Consider the following 27,984-nt stretch of genomic DNA (forward strand, 5'->3'; position numbering starts at 1 on the left):
CTCATGTTCACCATCTCAACCAGTAACTAGTGAATTCACAGTGAATGCAACCAGGAGCTGGGACATGACTGTGAGAACTGTATCCTGAAGCAGTTACAAGCTCTTAGGCAGAATGAGACAGGAATTGCTGACCTGTAGCTGCAGCATTTAGTGAACTCTGCATCCCTCCTTTAATCTTTCTTGCATTCAGAGCATAATTAATATGTTCAGTTTGAGCACATTATAAGCACAATTTGAGCACAGTTAATGATTTCAACCCTTGCTATCCTCAGAATTATCTCATATAGTCTGGGTCAAAACAGTCTCAGTGTTCCTACATATACAGTGCTTTCCCCAGCCACAGCAGTTAACTGGTTAGGAAGACGCTACCATATGCAACAGCCAGATTGGGGAGAGTCAGTATTTGGCACTTCAGCTGTGTTTCATTTGAGAAATTATTCTGCAGCCTGAAAAATCAGTGCACGGCTCTTTGTGGGGATTTGCAAAGGCTCTGGGGTCTGTTCCTGGCTTGCATGGCATTCAGAGCAATGTCTGCATGGGCCAGCCATCATTATAGAACACATACCCTACAGATTAACCAGCTTTTCTTAATCCACAACTATTCAGTAAAGGGCACAGAAAAAATGTGCAGATTGCTTAGGAAACTAGAGAGTCAACTATATTAGCTAGGGAGAATCTCTTCATTGTCTTAATGGCATCTAATTCTCAGGAGAACCATCCCCTCTGAAGTGCTCACTGGCTAGTTTCATCACTAGGATGGAGTAATACCTAAAATAAAGCGAAAAATCATATGTGTTTCTATCGAGTACAACAAATGCTGTTGTTTTTCTTTCCTAATGTATTATAAAAGACAACTTTTTCCCCCTTTGAAGTAAGCTCGCTCTTCCAACAGTTGGTAGTGAGAACTGGAGTGTGACTGTTCTGCACACAATTTGACGTGGAGTGCTTCAGGGCTGGTACGTCAAATACTAGCTGAGTGTTTCTCCTTTGATAAATGCAGTAGAAATGAGTGGCTGCAATAATTGTGCCATGGGAAAGGACCATTCCAAATAATTAAAAAGTGAGATGAACTGTAGTTCTCTACTTCTAAAGTTTGCCACTGGGTAACATGGAAAGGTATTTCCCTATTATGAACCCTTATGATTTATGAAGTATATTTATGTTGACATCATTACCAAAGTTGCATTTTGCCTAGAGACAAATTTTACTCAACTAACTCTCAGATTAGAAGACCTTTAGGCACCAAAATCTCTGAATGACTTAGAGTGGACAAAGAGACTCTTGAAGTCCCCAAGCCTGGGAAAAGGGACACCTAAGCTCTGCTGTAATTCAGAGATGAGGTGGAGGACACAAACTCTACCAAAGGCCCCAGAATGGCCCCAGTCAGCACTGAGTTCCAGAGGTGCCGTCACCAACCCTTTCCTTTTTCACAGTAGCCTCATGGGTAGAGATTCTTGGGATCTGGTAGGGCTGGGATCCAGTTATAATGTTAGGTAAATGTCCTGTCTCCATAATACAGGTCTTCTAGGTGTTGAGTGGCACCTGACCTCCTGATATAAACACAGCTCACTTACCCCAGCAGAGCTCCTTCTTTGCTAACTGCTGCTCTGGTTGGCTTTCTGGCAAGTCAGAAGGAGCATTGCCCTACAAGCATTTGTAGACTTCTCCTTAGAGATGTCTCAGCTGGCTATTCTGAGTGATGTTGAGATGCAGATTCTGTATCTTGATTTTTATACGAAATTTAGGCTCCTGCTTATACTCTCATAATTACCATACTGGAGGGGGGTCCATCACATTTTTAGTCCTTGCTGTAGCCTGAACACAGGACTTGGCTTCATGTAAGTACAGTTACAAAACCAGAATGGATAAAGTCTGAGTTTGCCTCTGTGAAATTCCTCACTTTTGAAAATCCTGGTTTCCAGACTGCTGATCAGTTGGTTCACAGTTTCTGATTCCTTAAGGTATTTCACTGGCACAGAATATTCAAATGGTCAAATGGTTGAAAAAAACCCCAAGAAACAAAGCCAAAGAACAGAACATCTAACAGTCATTTGTCATTGACCAGAATATTTAATCTTCATCTATGCAGTCACTGCTTGAGCTCAATCATCATTTGGATTATTGTAGTAATTCATGATTTTTAATCTCTGTCCTACATTAAAGCACCTGTTTCATCATATTATTTATTTATTTATTCAGTTAATTCAAGTGGTACTATAATTGGAGGTAGAACAAAAGGTATAAACACAGTCTGGCTGAAGGTTTTCCACATCACAGATAATCAACATTGAATCTGAGTTATGTTTTGGCCACATCTCAACTTTTAAGGAACACTACCACAAAGCACTAGTCACAGGAGTACAAGGAATAAGTCATAATCTCCGCTATACTTCTGCTTTCCAAGACTGCGGGAACGAACATCTATGAAACGATTCCCTTTCTCTTTACCAAGCCGAGTTTGGGCAATAGAAATCCCTGCACTTTCAACAGCTACAGCAGCTCCTGTTTAGTAAATCTCGCTGTGCCAGACTGCCTCCTTCCAGATACACAGGCACTGTTCCAAGTGTACCACTTTTCCCTCTGCGTAAGGATAACCAGGTAGGGCAGGTAACTAACTCCCTCATCTCCCTCCTCCTTTTTGCACTTCCCTGCTCTGCTTTGAACACTTCTGCCTTTCTTCTCGTTCAGCCTCCAGTCCCAGCCCACTCTACCTCCCTGCTGCAGCTTTGTTGTAATAACCCAAAAAAACCCAAACCGCAAACAAATCAGCACATCTGCTCTTTCTGTTGAGGTGGGACTACTGTGAAGAATGCAAATTTGCCAGCAACAAAGTCATTAACTAGGCAGTAGTCTAGTTCCCAGCATTATTTCCACTGAATAAACATTCAGTGCCAGTGAATTGTAAAAGACAAGCTGTTGAGGGACCAGGACCAGAAGCCAACATGCTCATCTTATGGCCTGGTCCATACAGACCACAGTTACAGATTCCTTCTCATTTGCTCTTCTTCTGGCTCCATGTTATACTGCCGGCTTCTTGGTGTTCAAGCTTCAACAATGTAGATAGAGAGGAGGAATTATTCCCTTGCCAAGATACCTTTTTCTCAGGAGAATGCCCTGTTCATGCGGATATGAAGTATTTTGCCTCTCTTACTGAAGTTGTTTCATTTTCCATGAGAACATGCATTAGACCAGGGAATAAAACAGCCTTTTTGGCAGTGGTTACATTTGCTTATGGATGGAGAGGCAAGAACTGAAGGCAAGGCTCCTGCCTCCTAAAGGGATACTGAAACCATCAAGATGTTCGTGTTCAAGACTTAAGTCTGTGTGTGCAGGGAAACAAGGGAACTGTGAGAAGTGGCTAGAATAAATGCCAAATCCAGACGCTGTGAGATCCAGCTGGATATTCCACCCAGATTAAGACTTGTGGAGAGGCAAAGTTGAATGCACATCCATCCTCCATGTTTCTAACAGGCAGCACCCCACCAAGACAACCAACACCTGCAATTTCTATTGTAGGTGCCCAAAGTTACACCAGACATCGTATAGGAAGTGTAAGCCCTTCACATCAGCCTGTTAACACTGACCATCCTCACCACTGTAAAAACCTGCAATAGCTGTGATAGACATGGAGGGAGTGAGGGGCAAGACTAGAACGTTTTGCTATGGCAAAGGGGCATGTTGGAGCACATGCAGGTGCCTCGTGGCCAGCCCCTCACAGACAAGTATGGGACCTGCTCTTCTGTGGATCACGCAATGCGGTACCGCAAAAGGGTGAGCTGTCTCTTCCCACCCACTTACAGAAGTTTACTCTTTCTTAAATGGAGAATTGCAACTCACTATTGACACAAGGTAAGGGACAAGAAACAAGCGGTTGACCCTTTCCACCCCTGCCCCTGCCAGGGTAATGCCTTCATCCTGTATCCTCAGCAATATATTTATTTATGCATTCGCTTGGTTCCTGACACAAAGACCCTCCAGCAAAGCCTGACCTATGCCACTCCTTTCCCTTGAACTGCTGGCACACCAAGCCACACGCACAGAAACACCAGGAGCAATTCTCTACCTAGAGCAACATGCAACAGAAGTTAGAGCAGCAACGTGGACACCTCCTCCCCAGCACAGCCAGAGGCCACCGCTGCCACCACCTCCTCCCATCTCCATTGTCCTGGCGCAGTAGGGCTCTGGAAAAGAAATGCCCAGAGGAGAAGGCGGAGAAGTGTGATACTAGGCCAAGGATCCTCCCTGTTGGGACTGACCTTTTAGCGGGTCCTCAGAAGGCCTGGCTGGCCATTTCCTTCCCACCACCCCTTCCTGCTAAGCTCACAGCTTGTCAGGGGAGGAGTATTCAGGGAGTAACTAACTGCATCACACTACACAGCCATAGCAGGAATCGCAGTTAGCTTATTTTCCTACAGATGCACACAGTCGGCCTTTCCCAGATCAATGGAAAACCAAATCCATCATTATGTCTACCACAGCTCCATCTGCACCGAGCACGATGGGCTGGCAATTTATCACAGCAGCCAGCCATATTTAGGTTTTCTGTGAGCTTCAAAGAGAAGATCTAATCTGTTACACGGATATTCAAGTAGCAGAGGACACTTGCGAGAGGCCAAGGTCCCTATGTGTATGGGGACAACCAGCAGCGGCGCACAGGCGCTCTGTGCTGCTTCTGAACCAGCAGACGACGTTTCAGGCACTCCTGCAACATGCTGGGGCAAACGTTCCCCTCACCTGCTGCTGCACCGATTACTCGGCATATTTTGTGATCCACTGGCTCCAGATTCAGCCACAATATTTATTAATCGGTGTCAGGGTAATGAACGGGGGGATGTAACGCAATGGCTCCAGCGGGTTCAGGTGGCAGAGGCCCACTAGGTGGCATTCGAATCCTCGGCATGGCGGCGGCGGCAGGCCCGGTGCGGCAGGCCCGGTGCGGCAGGCCCGGTGCGGCAGGCCCGGTGCGGCAGGCCCGGTGCGGCAGGCCCGGTGCCACAGGCCGCGCACCGGCTGACAAAGGCCCTCGGGGTGTCCTTGCTGACCGCTGACTTCTGATTCTTGTACGAATCAAAGCTCTTTAATTGTTTGCTCTAGATGTGTAGTTTTTGTCATGAATTTTCTTAGATATGCCAATTAAAAGCTAATACTTTTTTTTTTTTTTTTTTAAGCTTGATACACTGATAGTCTGGAGGGAAAGGGAAAGGAAGAGGAAAGAAAGAAAGAAACCTTTTTCTTTGTTGGGACTATTTGGCAGGGCTACAGCGCGACTGTCTGCTTTGGCTTCTTATACCACATATCACATCTGTAAAAACATAGTGGGGAAAAGGAGGAAAAAATAATCTGCAATGCTTTCCTGGTGGTTTCTGTGAGGCTTTCATGTAACCAATACATTTTCATCAATTATGCATTTAGGTCACAGGAAGAGTTGGAAGAAGGAATTCCTTTGCCATTTCAAAGTTGCTGTCAGGAAGAAAATATCGCCAAGCTGATGGAGCTAGAAGAAATGCAGTTTTGTTCTTCTGTCCTGAAATTTTTCTTCTCCACTTTCTTTACCATCATTTCTATTTGCATAAGAATTTCCCCTGGCATAGCAAAGTCTGTGTAGGGAATGCACAGAGGCCCTTAGAGCATGGAAATCTCTTATTTTGCAATGGCAATTCTAAAACATACGTAAACACTATTAGAGAATTGAGTAAAAGGCCTTCCCTGTAAAGCATTTGGTCAGATCTAGAAAACAGCATAGGCTCCTTGGTGGGCAGCATTACCATATGTAAGCTTTAGGCTTCTGTGCAATTTACAACCCCAAATTAGGTGCTTAAATACTCTTTTAAAAGTATAATAAGAATTAAGTACTAAGGACTGGGTTTCACTGTAGCCAGCACACAGAGCAGACAAAAGCTGATGTTAGCTACTGAAAAATACCAGAGAAGACCTTAAAATCTCACCTCTTCCCTGTATTGGAGATCACAGGAGTCTCCCGTCCCTCTGGATCATATGCCTGAGCAAAGTCTCAACGCACTTGCTCACTCTTTTCTTGTGAAAAATATCTGAGAAAATGCTTGTGAAATGCATTGCTTGCTTGAGAAGTGTCTTGTGGAAATGCTTCTGGTGCTGTGGCCTGCATCTTACATGTGCTTAGAGCATTGAGCAGGAAGCAGAAAATGAGGGCTCAGGTCTTTCCACACCCCCCCCCCCCCCCGCCTCCTTCTTTTCAGGGGGCTGACACCCCCCCATCCCACCACTCCCCCAAGTAAAGGCAGGAGGGAGAAGAGAGATATTAGTGCAGTTAGTAGGAGAAGGAAGGTCTGTAGTCCCACCCCTTCTCTCAACTCTGCTTATGTATTTTACTTACCTTTCTTAAATGTACAATATATCGACAGGCTTGGGAACACGGACAGAACTGAAGTCTCCCACCTCTGAAGTAAATGCCACAGCAATTAGGCTAGAGAGTTTCCCTTCGCCTACTGTGGCCCAGCTTCAGCAGGAAAGGCAAAGACTGCTTTTCTCTCTGCTCTTTCCTAGCTTGAAGGTCAGGGCAGTCCCTTGAGAGGTTAGGCTGTGGCTGCTGATAGCTCCAGGCTGAGGAGGGTCTTACAGCCAGGTGCTGCTCTTCTGGTGCATCGCTTCTTTCTTGGTAAGTAGGTTGTGACATTCAGCAATGCCAGAGCACCAGCTCAGGCTGGGGAGAGGCCAGATTTGTGAGCCCCAAAAGGTGGAAGGTGGGTGCCAGAAGGCTGGTTTGGCTAAGACAGACCAAGTTCTCCCATGTGCTGGAGACTGTCTCCAAAAGCTTAGGGAGTCATGGCAAAGCACGTAACACTTGTTTAGAGATCTGTAGCTGGCTCTGAAAGATACGGATCCTGAAGAGGAAGCAACACAACTTGTTGCTTGGGCTAGCAGCAAACCTCTCTCCTAGGAAGAGTGGAGAAAAGATTAGTGGAGAGTAAGTGTTGTACCTACAGAAGTAGGTGTTGTACCTACTGAGCTAGAATACCCCGGGACAAGGGTTAGTGTCTTGGCGTAGCATGTATTGCCCTGTATGAGCTTGTTTGGGTCAACGCAGCTGGCAGTGAGTAAATTGATGCCTACTGACTCTGAGGGTTCTGAGGGAGATGATGGAGATTCTGCGAAACCTCATTTGAAGTTGTTAGGGACCAAAGCTGCTTACTACAAAGCAGGTACATTTACAGCCCTGGACTGAGGTCTCTCTCTGCCAAGAGCGAAATATAGAGTATACCTCTTTAATCCAGAGTAATTTTTATTCAGTTGATTTCATTTTGGAAGCTGAAGAGCTAAGAACTACTTCAAAGGTTAAATTTAGCATATTTGTACTATACATACAGAATCATTTAGGATATTTAAATTGATTCTTAAAATAGTCTCCCCAGTAAGCAGAAAAATCTCCTAACTGGCTTAGAAGAAAAAAAATAGTGTTAAATTCTGCTATAATTAAGGTTACACATGCAAAAGTTAGCAGTTTGCTTATGTTTATGAAATAAATCTGTCCTGTGAGACAGGGCATTTGGAGGCAGGGCTCTTTCATGCCTTCCTCTCGGAGGTGTCCTACTTTCCACAGAATACTAAATATGCATTTCACAGAATGAGAGTGACTTTCTGGAACAACCTTTAGGACTTCTACCTAAGGCCTGGGGTTCTGCTGTTCCCTAGCTTTCTTTAGTAAATTATTAATTTTTTAGTCAATGTTGACCAGTAAGAATAGAAAAAAATAAAGTTCTCTCTAATATCATCTGCTAGTCCTGGTATTCTCCTGAGGATGACTCCTAAATCACTGGGCTGCTGACTAGCATTAAAAAGTGAAAATGGCATTTCCGAGAGTAAAAGTCTTCATTTCCTTTACTTTTCTGGAAAATACGATGAAATGGATCATGCTGAATGAAAGAAAATCTTTTTGTGACATTTTTGTGAGGAAAAAGCACTCAAAAATATTGCAGTGTCCCCCCACCCAAGAATTTAGTTTTATTGCTTAAGCAAAAGCATTAGTCATTTCTACAGCCCCTCTCAACCCCTTGCGGGCACTTAAACTCAGGTCTTACCATTTCTTCCAATGCTATGTCTTACTAAATTGGGGGAATAAAATCTTGTCCTTTGTTAGAGTAAATACTAAACCATCCGTTTACTTTGTGGGGCCTAAGATTTACAGCCTCTTTATGAAAGATAAGAAAAATCAGGCTTTGAAATTCCTGCTGACAAATTTTATAGCAGTGGAAGTATTAACTTTGCTCGTCTAGTCAATTCCTACTTTGAATAGTTCTGGTTTACTTTGCTCTAAACCCTGTTTACTTTCTGTTTTCCAGCATTGCTATCAGCTAGAAATTACCTTTCACCCTAGAATGGTACTTTTTTCTATTTCTGTGCAATAGTATATATGAAAGTGTGTTAAGTGCTTTTAAGCCATGGACTGGCAGGTGCTATATAAATATTTATCTTTGTTATGATTGCTTAAATCAGAAGGCTCAGAGATATATAAAAGAAAAAAACCTAAGTAGTCCCACATTCTGCCCTTGGTTTTCACATCTATTTCATAATCAATTCAGCGAGAGAAATCCCTCACAGAAAGAAAACATTCAAACTGCCTTGCAGCACAAAACAGGGATAATTTTAATCCATGTTCAATTCCCAGATTTACAGTCACAGTTGATTCAATTTTGAAATGATCTGTGAAACAGTTTATCCCAGACAAATGCAACTAAAGGGTTTCATAACAAAAAACCTCTTTTATATTCTCTTCTTTGCAATCAACCCGGATTGTTTATTGCTTTCATTGAAGTGGAGTTTATTCAGAATATTCCGGCTAGTGGGATGGTGGAAATGGGAAGGATGTCTTTCTCTGGGGAAAAAGACTATGTGGCACTCAGCAGAATGTGTGTTTGCTGGACCGTTCTTGTGCTATTGTTCCAGGACCACTAAGGTTTACGTAAAAAACCAAAAGTTTCAGAGAAGCCAGGTGCCTTATATTATATGCTTGAGTGTTCCTTCCTGACTGAGTTGCTTTTCCCATTAGAGTTTTTTGTCCCATTCTCCATTTGAGGTTTGTTTCCTGTTCCTTTTCATTTCACCTTAGCTTTTCACGCAATGACATCCAAATAGAAAGAGACAGGCATTGACATGGTTTTCACTCTAAAACGGAACTTCCTGGCTTTTATGGCTTATAATCAATCCCATAATGTCCTGTGATTTCTATGTATGAGTATCAAGGAGTAAAAGGGAGTTTATTTTGCCTGCATGCAGACAGGCCAACTTTCACACATTAGGAGCAGCAACTAATCACCCACAACATTTCCTGAAGTTTATGGCGCTGGCAGACAGCTGTTTTTGTTCTGATATGATGGTTTCTTTGCAGAATCCTGCTGCCAGCAGTGTCTCAACCACTTTACTAGTGCTCCATGCACCACACTTCCTGAGCTATGGCCTTTAAAGCTCCTTTCTACTTCATACACGCAAAAGCAAACTAGACTGCCAACAAATACTAAGGAGACAGACGTATTGTTACTGTAGCTGTCTGCTGTACCAAAAGGAAATTTCAGTTACCAACACCTAGAACTAAAAGAAGAAAATGATAACATGTAGGCATGCATCCCAGATCGCTCAATATAAGCTTTTAATCTTACTTTTTGGTTTGACTTTTTTTTTCCCCTTTTAAATCTAGGCCCTTGAAAGGGGTAAAAATGCATTAACTCTACTGTTTATCATATAGGAATTCAAAAAAGTTACCTATATTCTCTGAAAGTTAACCAGTGTTACTGTAAATACATGTATCCCACACACGTTATAAATGTATGGAAGTTTGGTCCTTGCCTAAATAATCATTGATAATAATATTTAACAGCTCTTTAATATTTGACTTGATTAATGTTGAGCTTAAGAGAGTGAGGAAAGCACTCATTTCATCTCTGCAATGCTGGCTACACAGCTTTGTCTGTAATGTCCTATCCGCAAACTTGTTCCAATGCTTCTTGTTTTCAAAGACTTAAAAAGTATGTTCTTGAAGCCAAGAATATACCCCATTGCCAACCAACAGTCCAAGTATCTGTCTTTAAACAGAACTAGTGCTGGAAGACTGACATCTTATGCCATGGATAACATGAGGCTGAGTTCACAAAGACTGGTGTGGGACACACAGAAATGTTCCCTTTAACCAGTTCAGCCTGATGATTGGAAGCCTGAAGATAAAATCTTCTAGGAATGAAAACCTTAACAAATTCTGCAGATCTTTGAACCACCATCAATTGTTAAATACGGGAGAAGAAACAAGTGGATTGGGAAAGGAGAAGAGTTCCCTTTAATCCAACCCTTAAAAAAATATTTATGATCTCTGAGTAATGAGGTATTAAAATCTGAACATTTGAAGTATATTCACTTTATTTCACTCCCACTGATGCAGAAACATTTGTAATTATGCAAATTTGTTCAGTACAGTCATGCTGTTTTTAACTTCTGTCTAATTATTATTTATACAATTATAGTTCCTAGGATCCCAGCCACAGACCAGAAGGCTACCATGCTAAATGTAGAAGACATGTGAAAAAATGTCTTGAACCTCAAAGATTATAGGAAATCCGCCCATTAACTTCAATGTTGTTTTTCCAGTTGGTTTTATCATGCCTCTAGTTAATCTGCTACACAGAAAGACAGTAGCAAGCACAATTCACTAAAAATAAACACAAAGAACAGATCTTTAAACCTGGCATGATTTGCCAAAGCATCTAAATCTCTATACTGCTCTGGCAGTATAATGCAAGTAACATTTTAAAATTCATTGAAAAGCTTTAAGTATTTTGTTAAAAACCATATCAACACAGGTTCAGTAAGTAATGGGTAAAGGCATTATTTTATTTGTCTTTTATGTGAGCAATTGTGCTTATATGAATAAAAAGAACAAGTCCCTAATGCAGGAATTATTAGAGTGAAATTCTGTGGGGCCTCCATTATACAAGAGCTCAAACTTGTCAGTTGTAATGGCCCAATCTTGTGTTAGGTCTGAGGCATGTAGATTTAAAGAAGCTGAAATAAATTAATAAATAATGCTTCTTTTTGAAAGTACCTGATGCACAAAAGAAAACCTTGTCCCAGAAGACACCAAAGAGCACTTTTCTCAAGCAGCAAAGAGCTGCTTGGCTCTTGCAGAGCTACTGGGAAGGATTTTCAGAGCCTACTTAATTAGATATCAAGAGATATTTTCTCTTCAGGTGACTTCTCCAATGACTCAAAAGCACTGCCATAGCTCCCGCCATGCTCCTTTCCATGACAAAAATCGAGTTCTTGTGACTGGACAATATCCACTGCCTCAGCTGGAGAACAGCCTTCAGTCTCAACAACATGTAGTGCAATACAATGTTATTGTGAGGGTGGGTCTGATAATCAGGTAGGAAGGAGGAAAGAAGGTATATATAGTCATGTTTTAACTACTAATCGCAGGGTACAGTACAGCCGTACTTGTAGGTGCAAGGCTGATAAGTACAGACAGGCACTGGAAACCAATTTGACATCAAATAGATTCCTGTTAAATGTGTTAAGTGTATTCATATTGGGAGTGGTGTCCGGTGGCTTGTTTTAGGATTCAGGCCACATTAGCCAGAGCATCACTCCAGCCCCCAGTGAGACGTGTCCCCTCTGGTGAGCCCGGTGAGTGCAGCCCCAGCAGAGCTCTGCTGAGTGTGATCCATCCCTGCTGCCATCCTGCGCTTCATTTCCAACCACTGAACAGATTTCCCCCTGCCCTGAGCAAGACAAAGATATCTAATGGTGGTCCTCCCGAAATCTCAGGGGTCCCCTGCTGTTAGCTGTCTGCCTGAGGAAGGTTACTGTGGCCAGTGCCCCAGCAGTAGAAACGTGGGTTCAGAATTAAAGGTAAGAAGTAGTCACAGCTGAGGCCCTCCTATGGGGCCACATAACAGCGTGCGTCCTATTGATCAGCACAAAGCAGGACAGGTAACCCTTGAGAAGCAAGTATTTGCACCCTTCGTACCAGGCAGCTAGCCTGCGCTCATGGGACCCTCTTGAGATCAAAATAACCATAAGCCTCTACTCTGAACCGTCTGCTGGATGCACGTGCCATTTCTGCACTGGCTACCTAGGGTACCAGCATCCCTCATCTGGAAACATAAAGGTCTTAAATGCCTTAAGCAGATGGTGTGAGTGACTCCCTCCTCTGCTCCACCTCGTCAGTGGGTTGGCAATTGACGGTGATGCACACAGGTGAGAGGAGAACAAAGGAAATCACCTTTATTTCTGGAAGAAGAAAAAGAATGTTCTATTTTTCTTTTAAAGTACGTAGGATTACTGATTCATTTATTCATAGTACTTGGTTTTTAATCTGTCAGGGAATAATGACCCATTATTTTATACTTATGGGAAATGACACTTTCTAGTACCTGGTATTTGCAGCTGTCAAATTATATATGTCAGCATCTGTCACTCTGCAGTGGTGTTTAATGAACAAGTTTTGCATATCCCAATGAGCTTCTACTAGAAAGGAGAAAAATATTAACACCTTTTCTGGCAACTGTAGGGGCTGACTGCTTCTTTGGCATATTCACTTCTGCTCCATATAGCCTTACCATATACAGCCTGGACTGCACCGTCTCAATGGCTGTAACAGGCATGATTAAAAACACTGACATACAGATTTCTGCCCATAAACTGCAGAATGGAATATCTTCCTTTCCTAATTCAAATGACTTAATGAAAAATGAAAATAACAGCATTAAAATGAAAGTATGGAATCTCTAACAGCATGAGCTGTCAATAAAAATTTAAAACCTTTAGGGCTTTGTCCAGTTAGTTTGATGTAAAGACAGTCCTCCATGTTCCTCAGGCACTCTGTGAGACTGTCTTGTCCAACCTGCACCCAAAACCTTGCCAGAGGAAAAAGCAGTGAGTTACTCATCACATCACAAAAATGAGGGGGAAAGCAGCAGATGATCACATATTTACATGTTTAATTTTGCTATCCTAAGAAACCAGGAAGTTATTCAGTTATCGAAAAGGAACCACCAAAATCCTGTCTAGCAGATTATTCCCAGATAAGTATGGCAATACAATACAATGTCTAGAGCATCAAATGTCTCTACAGGCTTCTTCATATCTATAGCTCTGAACAGCTTCATCTCTTTCAAGGACATTGTGTCCAACTTACAGCTGATCCATACACAGCGACAAGACCCTTCCTTGATAGATATTCTTTACACGAGCTCACAGAAAGAACCTTTTCCTTTTTTTGTCACAAATTCTTCATATTTTTCTATATTGCAAACATATCTATTTTATAACAAATTATCTGCTGCAAGATACAACAGTTAACCTAGGCATTATTTAACAACACTAAGTGGGCAAGCACATCATTAGCACACAGGAACAACTTTGCTTGTAAGGCTCATTGCATCACTGTGATTTACATAGAGCAAAAAGGACAGAAATCAGATGAGTCGGACAGCAAGGAATAGGTGATGGTGCTCCAGGGAGGAAGCATGTTGTTTCCCCACTGAAAGGCATACTAGTCTTTTTTGTTTTCTTTTTTTTTTTTTTTTAAATGTAAGAAAGGCCCCCATGGCAACTCATATTCTTCTCTAATGAGCTTTCCAGGATTGCCAGGGCTTCTGGGCTCTTCATGCAATCTGTGGGCAGGACCGTGGACCTGTCTTAGAGACACAAATCCATCCTCAGGCTAGAAACTTTGAAAGGGGCAACACATGGGACTTTGGTCTAGGCCCTTTGCTGCAGGACAGGCCATAACCCGACCCTTTGATTTTAGGGACGACAGCTACGGTATATTAAAGCAGCTGTATTTTCCAGTATTGGGTTCTGTGTGTTCTAACATGGTGTGTTAACTTTTCTCATTGGAAATTCGATGGGAGAACCACACAGAATGGCAGAATCACTAAGGTTAAGTGAGTCATGCAGGAAAAAAGTCATGCTGAACTTATAAGATCAGACACAGCTGCTCCTCTTATCAGGTATAAAAACTAAGTATTTCAGAATCAGAATCTTTATATTTTAAAGAAGATCTTGTTTGCTGAGATTTCCTACCTTTGATATATGGCAGTTGCCAAATCCCTGTACACTCTAGGTACTTAACAAGTCTGTGAGCCTACGTGTTTTCCATGGCTGAATGAGGAGTTAGCAAGAAGTAAGAACGATCTGCCAGGAGCCTATTTCCACCTTGTTTCCTGCTTAGACCTACTTTTCTACAGTTCAAATAAGGCACCGCAAAGGAATGCATTGAACAGAAACTGGTATCAGCATAGTTGAGTCCTGGAAATTAAACAAAGTTTTCTGCTGATGAAACTGGTGGATGCCACCCAGAGGCAAGACACGTTCATACACTACATACCCTATGTAAAGACAGCTGGGAGCTGAAGGATGAGGGCAATGAGACTCACCATCCTGCATAAAGTCCTAGAAACTAAAACTGATTCCTAGGTCCAACTTACTCATACCCACAAATATCTGTATTGTTACACAATACATTTAAGCACAGCAATCATTTAAGTTGTTCACTCAGTTACACCATTCTAATAACTGAGCAGAAAATCAGCCCCAGTATCTTTCTTTCCCCATAGTATTACGTATGAAACAATATATGTCAATGAGCTAATAGCCCAAGTGGAAAGCCAAGCTGAAAATATAGCAATACTACAAAGGAAAATAAATCAGTGATGTCATGAGTTCATGAAGCACTGCTGTTAAAAAAGAAGAATGATCTTCTGAAATTCTCCTTCCGTAGTTCCTCTGGCCAAAATTGGTTATCAGATTTGAACTGGATATATGAAATTAATTTATTTCCTGAAAGTCAAGTTTTCAGCAGAATTGCTATTCTTAAATAGCATTTCTTGGTCTGCTTAAAGCTTCCTAGCATTAAGTCTGATACACCCAAATAGCAGTGATTCCAGTTATTTGTTTTGGAGGTTGATTTACAAAAAGTTTTATGCCAAGCCCTTCATTTATGCGTGTATTGACATTATAAAGTACCAGTATTCACTGTGATTGGAACGTATCTTAGCAATATTTCAGATATTAGCCATGGGATTAATCTGACTAAACAGATTCCTGCAATGTAGATGTCTTTTACATCTAAACTAATCACCTTTGGCTTCCTCTATATGGAAAGGAATAGAGGCATTACAGCACAATCTACCTCATCCTAAAGTCAGCATCTAAAATACATATCCAGTGAATCTCACCGCGTATCTAATTCTCTCTGTTAATGAAGGAAGAAAACATGGAGTAACTAGATGAGCTGTTACACATGTATGAGACAGAAATCTAAAATAAAGTGAGGAATTCCATAATCAGAAAATATTAATGTGAATCAGGTTGTATTCAGATTTATGGTGATCAGCTCAGTACTTACATGGAAACCTGAGTACTCGCTGCTCCTTTCTATCAAATATGGTATGTAGTAGGGACCATCTGAGCTGCATGTTCAATGGGGAACAGTAGAGTTTGCTAGATCAATAAAAATCAGTATCAAGAACGCTTAACAACAAAAATGAGCGGGTGGAAAGTTGAGCTCAGTTGGCAAAGGCTCAAATTAAAGCCCTTCAGTGAAATCATTGATAGTAACCCATGAAATTAGAGACACTGACCTGAAGCACAGGTTAGACCTAGCATCACAATATTTTTAGCCTTCTAAAATGCTTCAAGACAGTCTTTCCTGTTTTAACTATTTGGACATTAATTCACCTTATTTTAGTGCACTCACAAAACCTTATTTGATTCGGCAAATCGCTAAAGTAGAATATAAACCAGCAGTGAACTAATGTAGTTTGTGTGGCATTAAAGAACATGCGTGATAAATTTTGGGTTTTAAATACAATAAATCAGTCATTTAAATTTAATATAAGCTGCATAATTTCATTCTGCTTCATTAGCCTATATAAACACAATAAAATCTGTCAAATGCAAACAAAGGGCCTCCTAGAGGTGATATTTTAATTGTAATAAAACTGTCATCTAGATTAAGAGGCCAGCTGAACAATTCATTTCTTCATAGAAGTTAATGCTATTCTAGAAAATGAGCATTAGGTTTAATTTTTCCTGATGTGCTGGTGCTCAGGAAACAAGAATTTTGTTTCTGTCCTCTGCTGCAATCAATCTGCTCCATGGCCCTAGCATCGCAGGGGGAAGAAAAAGCGGGGGGTTAGGTTGCAACATGAAGCTCTGCCTCTGCTGTCTCCTTCAGGCTATTGCCTTTCACATCAGCGGTAGTTTAGCTTGGAGACAGGATTCAGGGGAAGGCCTTCTAAGCTAGCCAAACATCCTTCAACATGCTTTAGTCAGGTAGGAAGAGGGGTTTTTCCCTGATGCCCCCTGCGTGGACCAGGGCACCACAGATGCACGCCCACCCTCCCCTGGCATATTGCCTCCCCCAGGAGTCCCTGAGCTGTTCCCCTGGCCGGTTATTCTCTGCGATTACTGCTCAGCCACGAGGGCTTGCTGTCAAAATTGTACCTGCTTTTCCTTCCTGTCGCCAGCAGGACCAAGTATGTAACTTTTCTTGTTTTTCCCCTTAAAATGTTAATACAACTCATGGCTTATTTTAGCTGGCTGAGAAGCAAAACACTCAGCTCTTCCACCGATTTTCTTTAATTGCTTGACTAGATGTCTTTCAGCTGGTAACTATGAAATATTCAGAAGTGACATAATCTAATTCCAGCTGGGATAGTTGACGATCAGAAGCTAATTTTGCTGGCTTTACCTCCCCCTCCCCTCTCTCCTCCATATACACTCATACTGCTCTTCCATGTTTTTTTACTTCACCTGAGAACCTGTATAGCGTATACAGGGAAAAAAAGCAGTGAGGGCCTCGTTCATCAGCCTGTTGTGAAAGCACTAACCTGCACTGAAGGGAAAAATCATCTTTCGTGGTAAAGAGTTATGTGCAATTGTTTACCTTATCCTTCGAATTTTAATTCATAAAACCATTTCCTCCCTAAAAATAGAGCTGCATACTTTCTGAGGCAGCCATTTAGCAGTCAGACAGAAAAGCCACCACCATGCCTTTGACTCTGATTTCTTAGTATCACATTTTAAAAAGAAACATCTCAGCAGCTCCTCTAAGTGACAGAAACAATATAAAGCTTTAACAGGGGATGAGAAGCTTCTTAATTTCTTCACCAAAGAAAAGAATCTGCCAGGAATTTTATGGATGCATTTACATTTCTTCATAACTACTTCTTAAAACCGTGTCAGTCCCTCGGATTTCTTCATCGCTGGTCTGGGTATCTCTGCTGCATGCAGGGGCCAGCAGCCACTCTTTCATTTGACTAATTGGGCACCAGCTCCTGCCAAAGCGGAAGCCTTTGTAGCTGAGGAGGAACAGTTACAGCTTTAGTTTCTGAGGGCAGCGATTTCTAACACTGAAACAGTCCCAGCATTTCTGAGGAGTTCCCCCTGCATTACACCCAGAGCCTGCACCCTTGCTGCCCAGCTGCAGGGGGGGTCGGGGCAGAAATACCTCCCACGGGACCCACGGCTGCCCTGGAGCCAGCGCTGCTCCCTGCGTTTCGGGGAACAGGAACGGTGTTTGCGCAATTGCCCATGGAGCAGGTTAGACACATCCTGATGATCGCTACTGTCCCCCAGCATTTTTTCTTCCTCACACAGCACAGAGCTCTCCCTGCCAGGTATTGGGTCTTGGAGCAGAGGGATCATCCATCTTCCTATGACCCAGCCAGACAGTTTTAACAGGAGAAAGGTCTTGGATCAAACCCAGTTCCAGAATACAAAGTGCCGTATTGGCCTTACTAGAAAAACTGGTGAAGAAGTCTTTCACACATGTAAGATATTTAATGAATCCAAACCAAAACATTTCCACGTCCCTTTGAATTTCACTGTTAAGGTTTTCCTGGCCCCCAGAGGACTCTCTAATCTTCAGAAGTGAAAGGCCAGTGTATTAAAATAAATATCCTGAGGGGTTACCAGATCGCTGGATATCGCCCTTGTTTTGTAGATGAAGGGAGGGGAAACACAGTTTGTTTGTGGGGGGGGAAAAAAAAAAGAAAAAAAAGCCATAAGAGACGAGGACAATTTTAATGAGTTCAAGATGATGTTTAACTGTTCCTGAGGAGCGCAGCCAGGCAGCCGGTGTGCGTGGCGGGAGGGAGAGGAGGAGAGCTCCCCACCGCAGCGTGCCGTTCCGCTGCCCCTGATACACTTCCCGGGGCTCACCTCCTGATAATGTGTCTGTAGTCATTTCTTCACTCAGCACCAGCTCAGCACCCGCTGGGCTGGGAGGCTGGAATGGGGGGCTCAGGCATCTCTCCTGCCTGCACAGCCCTGCTCTGCCGGTAAGGCACCGGAGCCATTCCAGCACCACCGCTGCCGTGGCCCAGACCATTCCCGAATGTTTAAGTGTTTACAGAATCCAGGCTAAACCTGTAAGCCATTACAGATAATTTCAACATCCAGTAAAAACCGTAAAGGCTATCTCTAAACTGGCCGCACCCCAGGTCCAGCCAGGAGCAAGGTGCAGGGGCACACACACCGGCCCCTGCCCCTTCTCCTCCAGCCTGGCCATCTGCCTGCAGACACAGAGCCCCAACGCACAGCTGAGAGCTGAGATGCCACCAAACAGCTCTCCGTGCAGCCCTGGGGTGTTTCTGCACAGAGAAGCGCAGTGAAGCCCAAGACTCCCCTGTTTTGAGGCAGCTGAGCCCATGAAACCAGCTTGGATCCAAAAAGCCTATGAAGTGCTTTGTCTGACATAGTCCACCCGGCACCTTTCCATGCTGACATGATTGTATAGCTTTAGGAAGGGAGTTTGTTTTTAGCTAGCCACTTCAGACAGAAACCTGTATAAACACAGCCCTGTGCAAATATATATAGCCTGTGCAAATATTAGGATATTATGCATGCAAACAACCGATCATTTAGTTCTCTTCAAAGTCAAAGGTCCCCGGAGCGAACATTGATAATTGCCTATGTGAGAGCATGATGCCATTTTTCCAGTTGAATTTAAAGTCAGTAAAACTTAGCTTCCTAAGATTTGGTTTCAAAGTTTATCATCACAGAGGCTATCAAACTGTGGTCATTTTATGTGGAGCTGGTAGTGGTTTACTACAATAGAATAGAGATCAATACAATCAGCTAATGTCTTTGGACTTTACAAGGGTGCTATTGGCTGAAGTCAGTTGTTTTAAGTCATTCATAAAAAGACTATGATTGGAAAATATTTTTCCCTTTCTTTTTGCTGCCTTTTGTTTTCCTGGAGTTTAAAATTACCCTGACTGTGTGGGCTTTTCATCCAGCAAGAGAGAGATTAAATAATTTCTGCACCTTTTTATAGCAGGAGGAAGTACTGAAAATAAATGCAGTTATAAATTCATCATAAGGGTTTTAAGTTTGTCACAGTGAGTTCTTCCTAAAATAGCTGTGAGTCATTCACGCTTCCTTTGGCATATTACAATTTTTGCCCATCGGGAATCTTCATACACTCACTCACATACCTTTTGATTTAACACTAGAATCCAACCAAAACAGCAAGGCAGCAACCAGCCATTTCCAATCCGTTGAAATTCAGCAAGTTTTTACTCTGATAGCTTAATGTAACTGCAAGTCACTTGAGGCATCTGTATAATTAATAGTATGCTTGGCAGTGTTAGGTAGAGTACCAGCAATGATATCTTTAAGCATTGACACTGGTATTGGTATCTTCTTTGGCTTTAGAGATGTAACAAGGGCTATTAAATGTATAATAAAATTCATTCAGCTGCATAAAAACCAATGTAGCTCTGCAGTTTAGTAGCACCAAGGACACTGGGTTTGTTCTGCGGTTCAGAAGAAATATCCCTGGCCATAGCATGCTGGCTATTACATATCTAACAGAGGAGAGATTTTTCCTGTTGCAGGACCTCCAGATAAAAGTTAAAATAGTGATATCTAGATCAATACTAATGAGTAGTCTCTATTATCTTTTGGCAGTAGAGAATCATATTTTCAGATACTCAGCAGATGTAAGATAGGATGTGAGAGCAGGTCCTGCTAAAATCAGTTGAAATTTTTTGTACAGCTATCATTGGACCAAGATTTCACCAATATGTCAAACGTAACAGTTAGCAACAGAATTGAGAAGAAAAGTTATTTCCCAATCTTCTGACCATTTGTGAGGTTTTGGTTTGTTTCCCATCCAAAAAGGAATTGGAGAATCACATTTCTAAAATTTCCATTGCCCAGTAGCCTGAAGTATTTTTCTTTGGGCAGGGAGGGAAGAAGAAAAAGGGAAGATTAATAAAATGGAAATAAAATAGAAGCAGGATAATGGCACAAATCTAAAAAAGCAAGAGATGTCTTCATAGAATCACAGAGCGGTTTGGGTCGGAAGGGACTATTAAAGATCATCTAGTCCAATTCCCCTGCCATAGGCAGGGACATCGACATCTTTCACTAGATCAGGTTGCTCAAAGCCCCGTCCAACCTGGTGTTGAACACTTCCAATGATGGGGCATCCAAAGCTTCTCTGGGCAACCTGTTCAGTGTCTCACCACCCTCACCGTAAAAAGAAGTCTTCCTTGTATTTAATCTAAATCTAACCTCTTTTACTTTAAAACCATTTCTTCTTGTCCTATCACTAAAAGCTCTGGTAAAAAGTCTCTCTCCATCTTTCTTATAAGCCCCCTTTAATACTGAAATGTCCCAAAAAGGTCTCCCTGGAGCCTTCTCTTCTGCAGGCTGAACAACCCCAACTCTTTCAGCCTGTCTTCATAGGAGACGTCTTCCAGCCCTCTGATAATTTTCATGGCCCTCCTCTGGACCCTCTCTAACAGGTTCATGTCTTTCTTGTGCTGGGGGTCCCAGAGCTGGATGCAGCTCTGTTTTCTGACAAAACACCTTGTTATCAGTTAACTGAGTAGGAGTGCACCTGTATTAGATGAGTCTAGGAACAATGGAAAGGAGAGCTAATGTCAAGGCCAACATTTCTTCCCTGGGCTTTTTCTAACCTTTCCGAGCATCATATGTGTGATAAAGGATGTACTGAGTTCTCTCAGCAGAATTGGTTCTGTCTATAGATGCTTAAAAGACAGATTTTAACTTTGCATATATTCATAGAGATATTCCCGTTTCAGCAGACTTCAGTATGGTTCACTGGCTGCATGCAAGAATGGAATTTAATGGCGAGACTTTTGAATATACAGTGGGAGTACAAGAAGGAAACATAGGTCAAAACCAACAAAACCTAGCTGAGACTTCTCCTGTTTTGTTTCACCCTCACCTTTTCACAGCATAGTGCACAGGAAAACTCCTGGACTCAAACCAATCCTCATCCATCATCTAGAAAATGCAGAAGCAGAAGTGATGTGGGAAAATTCAAAGGTCTGGTTTTTTCAGTTGTTCTTGTATTTAACAACAGCTGGGATTTTCCTTGCAGATAACCAAGGAAAAAAATAGGGGAACTTTGGGACAGATACACTGGAAAAAATAATTAACTATCACAGATTTATCAAATATTTGGTATGTTTGTATTAAAGGGCAATACAGTTTTACAGCTTGAGAGCTGTAATTTCATTATTTCTGTAGAAGCCAGTTATACCAACTTTTTAATTACTTCATCTATTTTACCATAGAATTGTTAGAAAATCCTTAAAGGCATCAAAAATGTATATTCAGGGATTTCCAGTTGTTCCAAAAATTTTCTTAATCCAGAACTGGACACCACCTACTTTATAAAATAATGAATTGAAGGCAGTTTGTGTGTATTATGTGCTCTACAGTAGTCAAATATCTGTCCAAAAGAAAAAAAAAACACTTGAAGAAAAAATACATTTCTACTGAAGAAAATTAAGGTTCATATGTCATTGAAGGTTATTAAAGCTGGGCTCAGTGCCACGTTTTGCCGTGATCCTTGGGATTCCAGTAAAAGATTGATTGTTTTTTGCCCAACAATTAAACTCCCCTGCTTTCTTACAATCACACAGAATGATACCAGTTAGACTTGTAATAAATTGCTTACATTTTTCTGAGCATGAGGTCTGTTGATTTTGTAACACTAAGCATTTTCTTTCTTTTCTCTGTCATGTTTTTTTGTCTATGAGAAGCCATACGGAGGATGTCGTGTATTTGCTATATGACAAATTTGCTGTTCTTAAGGAAAACCACACTGGCTACGTTGTAGGTAGAATATGTGGACATGGGCCACAATTCTGTGGCTTTACCTTAAAATTTTTCTGGTAATTGCTCACAAAGACAGAAAATTTTGCCGACAAAGCTATTTCTCTGAAAAACTGAAGTATTTTTCCTTGGATAGAGGATAGAACAAAGCCCCCAGCAGAACAAACAGCAGCGCTGTGTAGGAAGCAGTTGTATGTGACTAAATGAATGGATGAACGGTTTATTTTTCCACCTGTGAAGCACCACATGCCATAACCCTTTCACTCTTTAGCTTTATGCCCACTGTTCTTGTCTTCCTCTTCCACATCTCTGTTTGCCGTTTTCTCTGAGTAGTTCATTGGAATCCTTGGAGAAGGTGCCTCTTCCAGGCCTGCTCCCTGGGAGCTGCCTGTGGTCAATGCAAGAGGGAGAGAGGGAGACCTGCAACTCGAGAGGGCAGTTCAGCAGGTCCTAAAACAGCTGTCCAAGAGAGGTGGCTGAATTGCCCTCTAAAGGCTTCTAGCATTTTTTAAAGCAGAGCCTGAAAGGTTAAACCAGCCCATCTTTTAGGCCAGTGAAGATGGTTCCCTCTTGGAGTAAGTAGTATAGCCATAAATAACCTGTCCTAAGCTTGTGAGACCTGCTACAGTATTTCATCTGTGCTTCAGACAGGCTGAGTTATAGAGATCTGGTTGTCATAGCACATGAGGTTGAGAAGAGCTTCAAAGCAGCTATTTCCCACTTAGACTTTAGCAAAAATTCAGTCAAAGTATGAAGGCTTGCAAATTAATAATTCCCAGATGGCATGAAAGGAGCTGCTAACAAAATTCTCTTTTTATTCCTTTACCTCTGTTATAAGTTGAGCCTGGATAACCAGCTCAGACTGGCCATCTAACCTTTAAACTGATACAGTTATGTCCATTTTTCATCCATATTTCTAGCTGCGAGAAAGTCTATGAGCTGATTTAGCGGCTCCCATATGCAGAGTGACTGTCATATCAGATCTGACCCTATCTCTCTCTATCTTAGCCCATGATGGTCTAAGAAAACCATGGTGGGAGTCAAAGACCAACTGTGTGGAAAATGCAATGTTTTTTGAACATTTGCTGTCAGGCCTTAGTGTAGTCCAATCTTTTTAGACTCTGCCCCACTGCTGGGCTGTTAAGCAATTTCACACCTCCCCAACATCAGTAATTGTTGGAGTGGCTTCTCTCCTGCTCTTCTCTGCGGCACCTTACGTGTGTTGAGAAGTGTGGTGGTGCATTGGGAAAGCATTTTTGTTCACACAGCTTGCTCCCTGGCTGCTTTACTCCTGTTTAGTGTAGCTGTAAACGTCTTCATTATCTCTATACACACATAGAAACCCCAGTAAAGAAATTCCTTCACAGACCAAGTAGTTAGGGACCGTGGGTGAAAGAGTGAGCTGCTCTGTCTCATGTTTTTCAGAGATGGGGGTACTTGAGCTGTGGGAGCTTGAGCTGAAGAAAGCTTCCTGGAGATAAACTGATCTTGTGCAGGTTGGGATTGCTGGCTGAGAGATAACAGATGCCTCTGGCTGGAAATTGTTCTCCTAAACACTATTTCAGCACCTCAGGTCATTGCAAAACTTCCACTCATATTCCTTGCCGATGAAGTCCCCCATATGAAACTTCTAAGCCTTATGTTAGTAAAGCAGACTTGTGTACAGACTGGGTACTGAAATTTGCATCCAAGATCTACTTTGTCTTGTGTATTTTTTAATAACTCATTTACTAAAAAATGTGGGGCTGTCAGCTGAATTCCTGTTTTTCCTCTTTATTGCACAATTCAAGTAGCTCCAAGACAACTAAAAGAGGGTAGAAAGAAAACACCAAAAATTAACAATGCTGCAAATGCTAATACAGTCTTCAGTGAGTTGAACCATAAGCCTCTTCTAGGCTCATGCATATTCCTTTTTTAAAATGTATGTGTGAAAATGTGTATGTATTCTTTCTCTCCTTAGCCAGGATATTCGCAGTGTTGCTGCTTGCATTAAAAATTCTCTTCCTTTGACCATTTTTTGACATAGTCCCCATGAACTAAGGAAATGAGAAAAAAAAAAAAAAAGAAAAGCGGGGAAGAATTTTGGTAAGGGCTCCTCTCTCCTGTCATCTGGGGATTATTAGTTTACAAACCCTCAACCTTTGACCTGGTATTTTTGCTGAAGTCTGAGTGAAGAACAAGCTCCCTTTGAAGCTCTCCACATCATGTACCGAGGAATGCAGGATCGCCAGCACTTTGACTGTTTAAAGCCTGGGTGAGTTATCGTAGCAGGTTTCACTGGCTCAGGATGGGGGCAGGGTTCTTTCCCCTCATGATCAATCAGGAGGGAACCATCTCATCTAATTTTTTTTCCTCCGTAAAAGCTGTCTATCTATTCTCAGTATTCATCAAGGCACCCTCCATAGAGACACGTAGGCACCTAGAGAGGGCATTTCAGTAGACATGATAGGATGTGCCTGGAGGTGATTATTTCTCTCCGCTGAATTCAGGGGGACACCAGACAGATAAAGTCTTATCAGAAAAAATCAGCCAAGCAAAGACTCCAGTATATAGACACCATTCGAAAGAAGGCCAAAACCTTATTTCTTCAGTGTTTGCAAAAACTCTGTTACCCAGCACTGTCACACTCAGCCATGCAGATAAAGGATTTGGGAATAAGGACTACTGCTCCCAAAGAAATATCTTTATCTAAACATTTTCAGACAAGTTCAGTATAAACCATCACAAATAAAATCTTGGGTTTTTTTTGCTTCTTGTTCCAAATAAATAAAGAAGGCTGAGGGAGTCTTATTTCTTATCATTTGCAAAAAATTAGTCAAGTCTTGGTACTTTAAAGAGCATTGCCAACTTTCACGATTTCTGACAGATCTCACAATAATTCACACCACTTACAAATGTCTTGAAATCATCCAAGATGCAAGTTTTTTTTAAAAAAAGAGAAAATAATATTTTAGCCATTATGATTGCAGAGAAAAGCTAAAATATGCATATGACTGAACTGCACTTTAAAAAGTAATAAATTCTAGAATATCCTATATTAATTACATAGACATGTTCATTCTGTTATATTCTATTTTGTTCTCTTTGGCTTTATTCTATTCTACATATTTAAATTAAGATTCAGCCAGGTGGTAATGCCTACATGTTTTCTGAACAGGGAATAAATTAATTAAAACAAAATCAAGATCACAGCAGTGCATGTAAAAGCAGTTGTGCATGAAGAGCTAAATGTATTCCAGAGAAGATATGAAAGAGTAACAGCAGTTTCCCAGTTGCTTCACTGTGTATTCTAAAGACACTACTTCAAGCACCTATATTTTCCCACAAATACATATATCAGTAAGTGTATTTTTCAGACATATTAGCTTCATTCCTAGAAGTTAGTGCAGAAGGAAAGAAAAAAAAAATATTGGGTGAAAAGAATTGGAGCTGTTGTTTGGAATGGCATTATATTTATAGCCGCTTTACTATACCAGAAAATTAAGAATTTGTATTTGCATTATTCATTCCTACTTTGAAAAAGGACAAAATGGTTACCATCTAACAAGGGCCTAGCAAGTGAATCATAATCTTAAAAATCTGGGACTGACTGAGTTGAAACACGAGTGCCTTTCTGAAATGAAAACAGCCCAGAGTACTTCCCACTTCTCCCTGCCTTGTTCGAAAGGGAATCATAGCTTAATGCATTACAATACATGAAGTTAAAGGTCACAGGGGCAGTGGGCACTGGAGCCCTGTGTGGTGGGACCACCACAACCTTGGAGCAGCTTGCACAGCCGGCCCCTGGGTCGCTCCTTCCAGCATGAGCCAGCCTGGGACACCAGACAGCTCTTCCCTCCTCCCAGCCGCCCTCTTCAACAGCTGTCAGGTATAATAAGGCTTCCAATTTGCAGCACAGCCTAAATGACAAGTCATCATATGTTTTACCCAGGAAATATCCCAAAACCAGACAGAAATTCACTGAATTGTGCAAGACAACCTCGCTAATGCACTGAGGATGAAATGGAGACAGTGATGTCAAATGTGGTAAAAGAAGAAAAAAGCTTAAAAGGCAGCACGTTTGGGAATACTAACAGAAAGGATGCAGACATGCCAACGAGTGCAGCTGAACACCTTTTAACCAAGGGGGAGCTGGGAATAGTAGCAATATGTCCCAGAAGGCAAAAAAATCCCTTATCTACTAGGATTTATTTGTTACTAACATATATTTAATATAAAAGACAAACAAAAACTGAACAAAATGGTGGCCTGTTATGTTTGAGCTTTTTGGTTAAACGTGTACTTCTTGTCAGAAAGGGAGAAAATAAGGACCATAGCTTCAAAGACAGAAGGTTTGATAGTAGGTAACAATAATGTATTGATTTTTCTTGCCCTTGGCCCTGTGACACAGTAGGTAGGAAAACTCTTGAGAAAGACAAGAAGACTTTTCTATTTGAAAATAACATTGCTTTTACCCTCTGTCCTGCAAAACCGTGTGTGTTTTGTTCAAATGAGATTTGTTGGCTGTGGTACGCTCTCTGTCACAGCATCACCACCATTGTTTTAGAACAATAAAAGACAGGGATGAAAGACTCCTGTCTTTCTTTTAGCAGCAGATGAAGACTGATGGTGGCTCTATGGTATAATACGGGTAATGTGGATGTATTGTCTGGAACCGACTCTCAAACTGGGATTCATCCTACCTGACTTGAGATGTCTACCATAAAAACGTTTATACCTGGGTTCCTCACCCATACCTCTTTTCACAGTCAGGGAAATGGAAGAGGCACTCCCAGGATTTGGCTCTTACAGCATGCATAGAAACATAGAAACGAAGGGAGGTACCTATTTCCAGAAGAATTTCACCTGTTAAGTCCTTGCTAGGTAATGCAGCCAGATGACCAACTCAGATGTAAACATCTACATCTGGTCAATTAATCACATCTGTGTGTCCTGTTGACTGAATTCCTAGTGTAGTGTGGAAAAAATGCACTGATGTCTGCAAAAAGATGAAAGGGTTTAGAAAGTAACTGCAATTTTAAAATATTCCTACCTCATTTAGGAGTACAAAATCAAGTTACTGGAAACAAGTCTTCCTTCCTGGTATAAGGCACTTCAACATTTTTCCAAATGTCTTATTTTATCCTTGATATTTGATTGCATATGTAAACATGTTGCCCTTTGTGGGAAGCCCTTAGAAACAAATATTCTGTTGTTAAAGTGAAAATGGATCATGGCAAGAAGAAATAAATAAGTCGTCGTTGTGCTCCTGAATTGTTTATGCAATTTTTCTTTTCAAAAGTCTACCTATTCTCCTACAGGTTTGTTTTGTTCCTGACTTGTTGCTTGATAACCTCAATTTGTGATTACCATCTCATTTAAAAACCCATAATCTGAATGCAGCAGACAAACAGCTGGTTTAACTGATAGGTCAGTGTTGCACACATTCAGTACAGTCTCTGAGCATGGAATATTTATTCTGACATTTAGAATGCAGTTTTGCTTCTGTGCCTGCCCTGAAACTATTGGAAGCAAATCCTGATGTCCTTACACTGTTTTATCATGCTTGTTACTGAACCACTTCTGTCCTACACTGAGACTTCTTGCTATACTAATGCACTGCTTTAGAATGTAACACTCATTACTAAAAAGTACATAAACCTTACACGTTTCTAAAGCAAGTCCCAAGAGATTTAGGCTACTTTCTTGTCTCATCTCAAAACGGTTTTGTTTATGTCTTCCCAATAAATTTTTTATACTATTTCTTGCTTTATATGACTGCATTAAGAAGCAGAGAAAAAATCAATATGGACTGGTTAGAGCACAACATTTAAAATAGTAATATTAAAGAGTTAAAAGCAATGTACAGAGAGGAAAGCA

Source organism: Gavia stellata, chromosome 1 (assembly GCF_030936135.1).
Source record: "Gavia stellata isolate bGavSte3 chromosome 1, bGavSte3.hap2, whole genome shotgun sequence".
Lineage (NCBI taxonomy): Eukaryota > Metazoa > Chordata > Aves > Gaviiformes > Gaviidae > Gavia > Gavia stellata.